Genomic DNA, 11009 nt, shown 5'->3' on the forward strand with positions numbered 1-11009 from the left:
TATCGATCCAGTAATTTAGGAGAAGATGTGGAATATACGTACACACATACATACATACACACACACATTTTATGTTATGTATAGGTTCAAGGCTGTTATTCCATGGTCGGATGTATATCCTGCTGAAATCCAACTTTTCGTCCCCTTTTGAAGAGAATATCTTCAAGGAAGGTTGCAGCTCTCTCGAAGGTGTGATGCACGACCTGGATCGCTACTAATTGAAGTAAAACTCCGTTTCCGCATGCTCCCTCGCAGAGAAGTAACCTCACCTGTTTTGAAAACTCGACACACTTGGCCGCTGTCTGTTGCTGTCGTCAGATATTGTCATCGAACGCTGCTGGATTACTGGTGCACACTGGTACACAAAGAAACAGTGGACAACAGCAACCGATAACGGCCTGTTGCGTTCGAATTTTCAAAACAGGTGACGTCACGCCTCTGTCTGAGAGTACGCGGAAATGGAAATTTTCTTCTGTTAGTAGCGAGCCACGGTGCACATCGATCCTTCGATAAAACTACAACCTGCTTTGCCCCTTGAAGATGTTCGCCGCAGAAGGGGACGAAACGTTCGATTTCAGGAAGAAATTCATCCAATCACGGCATAATAGTCCGGAATATTTTAATAAGTGTAATAAAGGTTTTGTTTCAAGTGCCGTTAATACTGAGGCACTACATTTTATTTGTGGTAACAGAAGTACAGAAACAAAGGAATGTTTCAACTAGATGATCTGTAGTTAAAAACCATTTCTAATACCTTTTTCACTTTTTTATAAGAAAGAACAAAATTAAATTCATGGAAAAAATATCTCGGTATTCCTTACCTTTCTTGCACACTCCATTCTTGGGGTCGGATGTTGCAAAGTTGACTGCAGAACCCCCTCTGCTGGTGAGAATGCAATGGCAACATGGCCAGCAGATCTTTCAGTTATGCAACTGATAAACATGGATTGTCTTTCAGACGAAGTACGGTATGGCGTACATGCGCCATAGTCATTGCTCTTTTGAATACATTGACATTTTTCCATTCTTGTTTCAAAGTAAGAATTTTTAATAGCTCTTTAAGATGGCTGAGTATGAAACACTTCGATCACACTGCATTTATAGATCTTACACACCTGTATTGGCAATAATATGTAAGAAAAATCAGTTGTATGCAGTCAAATTACTTGGAACTGGGGCATAGCTTCTGCCGAATCATCGATCTTTTGTAAATGTTGCGGAAGAAAGGCCTTACCTACCGTACTTTGTTTCTCTGTAACTGCAAAACCTCACTTGCAGCTCAAAAATCTTGTGCATTATTTCTTGAAACCATCCCAGGCTAAATGGAGGAGACTTAGGTGCACTGCACTTCGATCTCCAAAGAAAACCACTGCATCTCACAAAGACAATGCGCCAGGTAATAATAAAAGTCTGAAAGATTTTCTCCGCGATTTGACACTTGGAGCCGGCCGAAGTGGCCGTGCGGTTAAAGGCGCTGCAGTCTGGAACCGCAAGACCGCTACGGTCGCAGGTTCGAATCCTGCCTTCGGCATGGATGTTTGTGATGTCCTTAGGTTAGTTAGGTTTAACTAGTTCTAAGTTCTATGGGACTAATGGCCTCAGCAGTTGAGTCCCATAGTGCTCAGAGCCATTTGAACCATTTTTTTGACACTTGGAACAAGTCCAGGAACATGCAACGGAGTACCGAGAGTTAATAGCACTGAAAACGCATTTTGTGAGAAATGGCACTTACAACATTTTACATACACGAAATGTATTCGCAGTTGCGAATACGAATAACCATCAGCTGTATAAGGGAATGGTGACGATGAGAATTTGTGTCGGACCGGGACTCGAACCCGGATTTCCTGCTTCCTTAACCGCTTGGCTGTCCGTGAACGACTCGCGATGACAACCAAACTTCCATACGTCGTTGTTCCTGCGTCACAACGTGTACTCGTACATACATTATTTAATTCCCGTACAGGAGAGGACATTTTGTAATTGAAATTCCCTGCCCGGTATCAGCTGATAAATACGATACTGAAGTGCGTGTTAAGAAGAACGATGCAGTGATCCTTCGGACATGCGTGTATCAAACACATATGTGGCTTTCACCATAGGATAAGCTGAAGCGAGTCTACATTTGGGCACTCAGGGCGGCAGAATCGGGGCTCGCGTGGCCATTTCTATCCGAGACGTTTCTCTATCTTCCGACGTTGGCAGCGGATCCAAGCCGCCTGTCGTGACTGCTGCAGGGAGCATCGAATCGTCTACACAAATTGGTCCACATGCGATACAGTTTTCAATCTTCGAGCCAATACTACGGACGAAGCTATACGGACGTTACGAGCATGAAGGCAAGGTAACGGTTGTGCAATACTGTTGGCACGTCGCTTGACACATAATCCACTCGCTGCTACATACGACCCTCTTCTGTCAATCTATCAACAGTTACCACACACGCATCACTGTAATGGTCACACGTCCTACGCTAGGTTAGAGTGGATGCGACTGGATAGACGAGATGATTTTCACAAGCTCTCTTGTCTTCATCGGATTCTTAGTCACTGGTTTTCTCATTATTTTTTGTCTCAAATAAAATACCTCTCATCATTCTGTAACTAATAACATACAGGATACGGCAGCATTTTGGCTGTACCTCTCCGTAAAACTAAATCTTCCTCCGTCTATTTCTCAATTTCGGCCGTACGACTCCGGTACAAACTATTATGTAACCTGCGTCTTATCCGAAACCTCTCTTATTCGAGAAGAGATTAAAGGAAGATCTATTAACATCGGTGTTGCTTTCCTCTCGGCGTATCCCATCTGTTTTCCTTATGTGCAACAGCGAACCAATATCTCTGCTACGTTTCAAACTATCAATGCTTTCCTCGTCCCTATTTTTTTCTGGTTTCATCCTTCCATCTCACTGCCTAATCTTGCCCTGTTCTTTCTCACTCTACCTCTTATCAGTCAAATTCTTGCATACATTTCATTCCTTCTGTACCGCTGCCATACATTTCCATACTGTCATTAATCACTTTATTACTCACGGTCGACAAGTAGGCAATGACGAATTGCTTAACTCAGTGGTAATAAGACTGACATTGTACTAATTCCATATGTTGTTTAATACATATACGTAGTGGCCCAATTAACGTTTCCGCTCAAATATCCCTGAAACAACTACAGGTACTGAAAACCGACTGTCGCGGATATAAATATAAGGCAGGGGCTCATGAAAGTAAATAATATGAGACATTCCAAAGCGTAAGCAAATATTATTGTCAACACAAACTTATTTTTTTAATGGACACCTCTTATTATTTCTTACGCAATCAATAACATGAAAAATCACAACAATAATATCGTTGATTGCATCAGAGTACGTCAATTACATCCAGGTAAATCTAATCTCGGGATGCTAAATAGTGGCACGATTCGTTTATTTCAAGCACCAGCTTCGCTTTGCAATTTCTTAGGATGTAATTGCATATTGCGATGTAACCCATGTCATTCCTTTTGTGATTTTTTATGTTATTGGTTGCATAAGAAATAATACGGGGTGTCCATTTAAGAAACAGAAGTTTGCGTTGTAAATAATATTTTCTTACGTCTTAGGAAGTCTCATAGCATTTACTTTCATGAGCCCCTGCCTTACATTCATACACGCGAAAGTCGGTTTTTAATATTTATTATTATTCCAGAGATATTTGCGCTGAAACGTTTAAGTTGACCAGGATATATATCAATATGGTGTCCAGAGAAAAGGTTTGAATATTTAAAGAAGATGGAGTATGCAAAAAAGGAAGAAAAGAAGTTCCTAAAAACATTGTTTCCTCATATTTTTGGCGTTATTTTCTACTACCACTATTGTCAGCGATCAGCATGTCTCTACGCTACTCTTCATATGTGCTCGGTGTGCCTGCCATGCATTGCAATGCAGCCTTCCATTCTACAACTCATGGACTCAGGAATTTGTTAGAACATCCCAAATTCTTAACGGATTGCGTCGCAAGTATTGAACATGCATTCTTTGCTTCCGCCTGCTTGCTCGAAACAGAAGACCGACCATATGTATCATCTCCTGTATTGAAGTGGCACCTGCACCTCCAGTGTCGGAAACAGAAATAAATTACAGCTATGTACAGATGCGTCACAACAGACAATGCGCCATGTGAACACTACAGGTATACCAGATGAAAATAAGATGCCTGACAGAAACACTACGGTTTGTAGTACGCTGTGGAATACTGTATGTGTTCTTTTGTTTGACGTGTGCCTGATACAGATTCAACCACGTTGTGATGCATAAAGTTCTAGTACGGACGCTGTTTACACATTTGGTTCGTGCCAAAGTCTTCGGTGTGTAAGATATGCTCCTCGTGCACATGGAGGTCATAACTCCGAAAATATAAGGCTTATGACCTATGTTCATAGAAATTTTTTTTCTTCCCTTGATGCTTGCTATTTGTTAATATCGAGTATAGATTTAAATGTCAGAAAGTCGTTTCTGCAAGTATTTGTATGGAGCGTAGCCATGTATGGAAGTGAAACGTGGACGATAGATAGTTTAGACAAGAAGAGAATAGAAGCTCTCGAAATGTGGTGCTACAGAAGAATGCTGAAGATTAGATGCGTAGATCACATAACTAATGAGGAGGTATTGAATAGAATTGGGGAGAAGAGAAGTTTGTGGCACAACTTGACTAGAAGAAGGGATCGGTTGGTAGGACATGTTCTGAGACATCTAGGGATCACCAATTTAGTATTGGAGGGCTGCGTGGAGGGTAAAAATCGTAGAGGGAGACCAAGAGATGAATACACTAAGCAGATTCAGAAGGATGTAGGCTGCAGTAGGTACTGGGAGATGAAGAAGCTTGCACAGGATAGAGTAGCATGGAGAGCTGCATCAAACCAGTCTCAGGACTGAAGACCACAACAACAACAACATCAACAGGGACAGTAAAACACGACGAATAACGAGTACTCCAGCTGTGACTGAGCAGCGCCGCTGCGTGACGGCTGCAGTCAGCGTGGGCCTGGGTGATGATTGGTTTGGGGGGCGCTCAACTGCGCGGTCATCAGCGCCCGTACAAAGTCCAATTTTTTGCACAGTCCAACTTTTTTTTCACAGTAAAATCAAGCCACTGTCATGAATGATGATGATGATGATGATGATGAAATTATGAGGACAACACCCCTGGCAGAGAAAATCCCCAACCCGGCCGGGAATCGAACGCGGGATTCTGTGATCTAGAGGCAGAAACGCTAGCCACTAGACCACGAGCAGGCATGTCTCTGCTGGCGTACTCTTCATTCGTCGTATTTTACAGTCACTGTTAACATATATCGATAAAACGAATATCGCACTACACTTATTTTGGACCGCTCAACCGAATGGACACACAAAGTTCCATCATAAAAATCATTATGCTCGTAACGGCAAATAAACCTACACTTTCTGTCGGCACTGGGCATCGCATAAAAGGCTTGATGAGCAATATTTGTTTAGGGCTGCCACCAGCTGTTTGACAAAAAGAGAGCTAGACATATCGAGTTGTTATCGGGGCACTAAACAGCAGCGGTCAATTCAGCTTATTGAGTCGACGCACCTTTTTTAGCGTTACTGCATGGACCATTGGAGAGATTATACGCGGCAAAGTTGTATGAAGCATCATTTTACACATATATCTTTTGCACCTCTGTTTTATTTTGGCGATTGGCTGCTCTGCTGGAATATTCTAGTTGACCCCGGAGCTCATTCATTGACACTGCCCACCTTTCACATCAATACGTTATGCTTAGCAATTTTCTAGTTTGTTATTTGTAGCTTTAGTCCAGTCACGGAAATCAGTAAGAAATTGAAAGTTCGAAACTCACCATGTGTTACAAGTTTTGTCATTCCGTAGCTAAAACTACAGTGCACACAACTTTTTTTTTCAAATAGATCACATCATTTTAGTAGATGGTTTTATGATACTGTCCTCTTGCACGCGCTACGTACCACCATGTCTGCTTCCGATACGTAATTTACTTCTGACATTCGTTGCTTTCAGTAATCGTAGCTGATGATGTCATTTTGTAGCTGTACCTCACCGACCTACAGTCCAAATTTCGCTTATAGAGCGGTGTAACATAAAATCAGACTACTGAAAAATAGTCGCTGCAACTATATTCTCGAAAAATAATGAGTTCAGTATTTAAAAAAAACACGCAGCTAATAAGAATCTTGCACAATAAGTTACCTTTCTCTCTAGATGACATGTTGGTATTCCTAAGTCTCCATGAGGACACTAATTTTCATTTATATTCATTTGTGAAAGAGGTTCACATTCATGTTTCATTCTTGCATTACGGTTATTGCGTCATACAACCGGCTGTGCAATCTCTGCCGCTACTAGAGCCTGGATTGTGGAATATTAAAGAAGCAATTTTCATGAATTTTGCAGTTAAACACTCATTTTACCGAAATACTGTACGTAATAATACACCTGCGAGAGTCTACTCCACAACACAAGGGAAAATAATTTAGGTGGTTACGTCAGACACTAAAGACGCGATATTTGTAGTGTCTTTTTTCATGTATAATGTAATAAATCTTACACGCATACGCGTAACAGAGTGTACGAATTCTGGCAGAATTTTCAACTAGGTACATTTACTGTTGTTTCCAGTATCGCGAACTCTATAAAATGGTTATACCATGGGACCCTGTATACACAAGAAGACAATTTATTTAGATTCACGGAAATCTTCAGGAAACAGGTTACCGAAAAGCTGAAAAATTTTACTGTTTTGAAAACATAACGTAGAGAGAAAAGACGTAAAATTTTATTTCTAGTTTCATAAAGTGAAATATTTTCAACTTTTGATCTATAGCATAAAAGCACATCCAAAGTAAGAACATATAGCAAGATATATTCCCCTTTTTTGTTGACGTATCAGGATAAATGTACTGATATGTTTACATCGTTGAAAGGCTCTTTCCTCTAAGGACATTTAGAAGGTTCCTCTTTGACTACGTGTTGCGATATTGGTGATCGAGTGTAGCTATAAATGTCAGCTCTTCTCTATGTCTCCGCTTTAATGCAGACACCGTTAATATTGGGTATTTAGCTTATAGTACAAAATACTGAAACAATGTTTTTGGTGAATAGCAAAAATCAGATCGGGGAGTACTTTTCTGCTTGGTTAACTCTCGTAAGTTTTCTGTCTATCTTTATACAGAAGCAACTTCGACTTTTGTAAATGGGACGACGTAGCTTTTACGTCGATCCAGATCTCTTGACAAGAAGAGGACACCGATATGGCTCATGGTAGTGAAACGTCTCGCGAAAACAGGCGAGCCATTTTAAACGTGAAAGCGAAAGCTGCCACTACAGCACATTATCACTCCAACAGGCTATTTCACGATCATTTTTCGAAAATTTCAATTTCTTTAATGAAATGGTTAATACCGTTTTCCTTTCTTCAAGCTATTAAATGCTTCAATATATCGTAGATATAAATTCTAAAACTGTTAATCAAACTCATCCCTTTGCTATGTGCCATCCGCCCAAAACTGGGTTTCGTGAAATGTTACGGCTGTCCGGGTGTAGACCACCCGGTTTTTTGAAAAACTGTATATCTCTGTTACGTTTAGAGGTACCGTCGTATAAAGTAAATAAACTAGATAAATGTGAAACCATACGGTCGAGTGAAAGGTTCGTTGTGCGGCAGATGTCTTTTGTAGTGTTAAAAAATGTTCACTGATTAAAGACAGCAAAAAGTGTTCTTCAAAAATATCTGCAGAAATAAAATCCTGTCTACGTTTGAACTGACGGTTGTCGTGGAGCGTCGCTCATCTGCTGATCTACAGGTTACTCGACTTCTTAACAGTATTATTTTTTTCATGGCGTTTCAGTGCTTCCTCAGCACTGACGAAATTTTCAAAAATTCGCTGCAAGACGACTCCTCAAAGAGGACTTAACCTGTGATAGATCTCAATGCCGCCACTGTCTGTGTACCTGGCATGATATGCGCGAAAGAGCGGGAATTAGTGTTATCGTTTTGGGCGTTACCTACCTGCTCTGAGCTTAATTACTGGAATCAATTCTGTATTGAATTCATGAATATGATAATTAAAATCTTTTGAATGAGGCTTCTTCAAAGCCTCGGACCCTCAGCCACTAATCCATTTTAATATTAGATTGTTCATTTGTATCATAAATGCTTCGCCTTGCAGCGTTTCTTTGTGTTTCCATACTAACTAGGAGTGTGGTACTTCGAACTGTGTAGAATACTCGTAACGTCCTGGAGAGGAAATTCTTGATAACTTTAGTTTTGGTGGCTACGATCAAGTAGTGATTAATGAGGCCAAAATCCGAAATAAGAATGCTCATTCCTATGATACCGGAAGTTATCTTTATTTCAGTCAGTTTCCAGTTTTTTTTTTTTTTTTTTTTTGTGCAACAAAGTTTGAAAGGTCACCTTATAGTACTGTGTATACATTATGCGGCGATTTAAATGTTCCCGAGTGCTTTATCCTGGAACAAACAATGTGCGAGGTATGATGAATAGGTGTGCCTCTAAAGTATTTAGAGAATAAATTTTGACGGCCGGAGTGGCCGTGCGGTTCTAGGCGCTACAGTCTGGAGTCGAACGACCGCTCCGGTCGCAGGTTCGAAACCTGCCTCGGGCATGTATGTGTGTAATGTCCTTAGGTTAGTTAGGTTTAATTAGTTGTAAGTTCTAGGTACTGATGACCTCAGAAGCTAATTCGCATAGTGCTCAGAGCCAGAGAATAAATTTTGCCGCGTGTGAATAATGCATTCATCTTTTCCTACTGTGTTTTATTAACCTGTATTGTACATTGGTGTCGCACTTGTTCATGACATGCCACCTATGTCCGCAGCTTAGATTCCTTTCTTTTTCTTCTTCTTATTAAAACAGACCTTCTGTCTGAATATTATGTTAGAAAGGCTAGAGCAAGGTGATTTGCACTAGAAGATGCGAACGTTTTGGTAGCAACATGGTCAGGACCAAGTTAGTCCTTTGCACGATTATTGGTTACAAGGCATACTACAGTATCTGTTTCCTTCAGTTTTATGTTCCGGTGCGAAGCACCTTGGAATCAAGATCGCAGGCAAGTGCCTATTGTGTGCTAACTCAACAGTGCTCCCTGTGTTTAGAGCTTGGTTAGATGTAGAATGTGGTATCACCGCCAGACACCACACTTGCTAGGTGGTAGCCTTTAAATCGGCCGCGGTCCGTTAGTATACGTCGGACCCGCGTGTCGCCACTATCAGTGATTGCAGACCGAGCGCGGCCACACGGCAGGTCTAGAGAGACTTCCTAGCACTCGCCCAGTTGTACAACCGACTTTGCTAGCGATGGTTCACTGACAAAATACGCTCTCATTTGCCGAGACGATAGTTAGCATAGCCTTCAGCTACGTCATTTGCTACGACCTAGCCAGGCGCCATTACCAGTTACTATTGATACTGAATCATGTACCGTCACCCGGCGGGGTCAGGGATTTTCTCTGCCTCGAGAAGACTGGGTGTTGTGTGCTGTCCTTAGGTTAGTTAGGTTTAAGTAGTTCTAAGTTCTAGGGGACTGAAGACCATAGATGTAAAGTCCCATAGTGCTCAGAGCCATTTGAACCATTTGTACCGTCAAGAGCGACGTTCACCATTTATGGATTAAAGTTAAATATTCCACCAGCTACATCCGTTTTTTCTAAATTCTAATTTCCTTGCCCTGTTCCAGACCTCACGCCAGCCTGCGTGAGCTAAAACGCGTGCCTTCCGGCTTCCTCTAGTAACACGGTGTTGGTTCTCCTGCCAACCACAAAATAGAACATATAAGCAGCTGGCACGTTTGTCATAAAGCACTCCGTCTTCAGGCCAGAAGTGGCCCATCGGGACCATCCGATCACCGTGTCATCCTCAGCTAAGGATGCAGATAGGAGGGGCGTGTGGTCAGCACACCGCTCTCCCAGTCGATACGATGGTTTTCTTTGACCGGAGCCGCTACTGTTCGGTCGAATATCTCCTCAATTGGCATCACGAGGCTGAGTGCACCCCTAAAAACGGCAACAGCGCATGGCGGCCCAGATGGTCACCCATCCAAGTGCCGGCCAAGCCCGACAGCGCTTAACTTCGGTGATCTAACGGGAACCGGTGTATCCACTGCGGCAAGACCGTTGCACACGTTTGTCATAAAGGCAATCAGAAATGTTAAAATTGTGTGCATTTTTGTTTAAAGAACAGTAAATTAATTCTGTTGCGATTTAGATGTCATGATTTTAGGGACTTTGTCAAAACTCACATTATAGCTCAACACATACATAAGACTTTGCATCGTTTCCATACCCTCTGCCAAAATACGATTTGCGCTACTGGGAAAAATAATCGTCTGTCCTAGATTCATCCTTATCATTTAACGTGAATCTTCCCACACCGTGATAGTTCTTTTGAACTGGGATCTAAAAGTATTAGGTGACAATCAAATCCAGGGAATACGAGGTCGTACAGCTATTCGAAGCGAATATAAAGCCATTTTGAAATTAAGATCAGGGACGTCTATGAGAGTATTATTATCGTGATGGGATACAATACTTTCCTTTGCAAGATGTGGACGTTAGGGATGAATATCATCCATAAGTTTATCTCCTTTCGTAGGTGCTTGTGAACACCACGCCATGAGGCCGTCAAAGATGGTAACTATGACTTTTTCTACAAACGAAACGCCCGCAGCTCGTGGTCGTGCGGTAGAGTTCTCGCTTCCCGCGCCCGGGTTCTCGGGTTCGATTCCGGGCGGGGTCAGGGATTTTCTCTGCCTCGTGATGGCTGGGTGTTGTGTGATGTCCTTAGGTTAGTTAGGTTTAAGTAATTCTAAGCTCTAGGGGACTGATGACCATAGATGTTAAGTCCCATAGTGCTCAGAGCCATTTGAACAAATGAAACTGTTTTTGCTTTTTTTGATGCGGTTTCGTCTTTTTCACCCACCGTGGTCTGCTCCTTCTTCTGCTGGACCTGAGA

At 41.9% G+C, this 11009-nt stretch overlaps 1 pseudogene; it reads right to left on the bottom strand.

Moving 5' to 3' along the window:
• Nucleotides 1-10058: 10058 nt before the first annotated feature.
• On the bottom strand, nt 10059-10176 carry LOC126185646 (5S ribosomal RNA; annotated as a pseudogene).
• Nucleotides 10177-11009: the final 833 nt, after the last annotated feature.

This window comes from Schistocerca cancellata, chromosome 4 (genome assembly GCF_023864275.1).
Source record: "Schistocerca cancellata isolate TAMUIC-IGC-003103 chromosome 4, iqSchCanc2.1, whole genome shotgun sequence".
Lineage (NCBI taxonomy): Eukaryota > Metazoa > Arthropoda > Insecta > Orthoptera > Acrididae > Schistocerca > Schistocerca cancellata.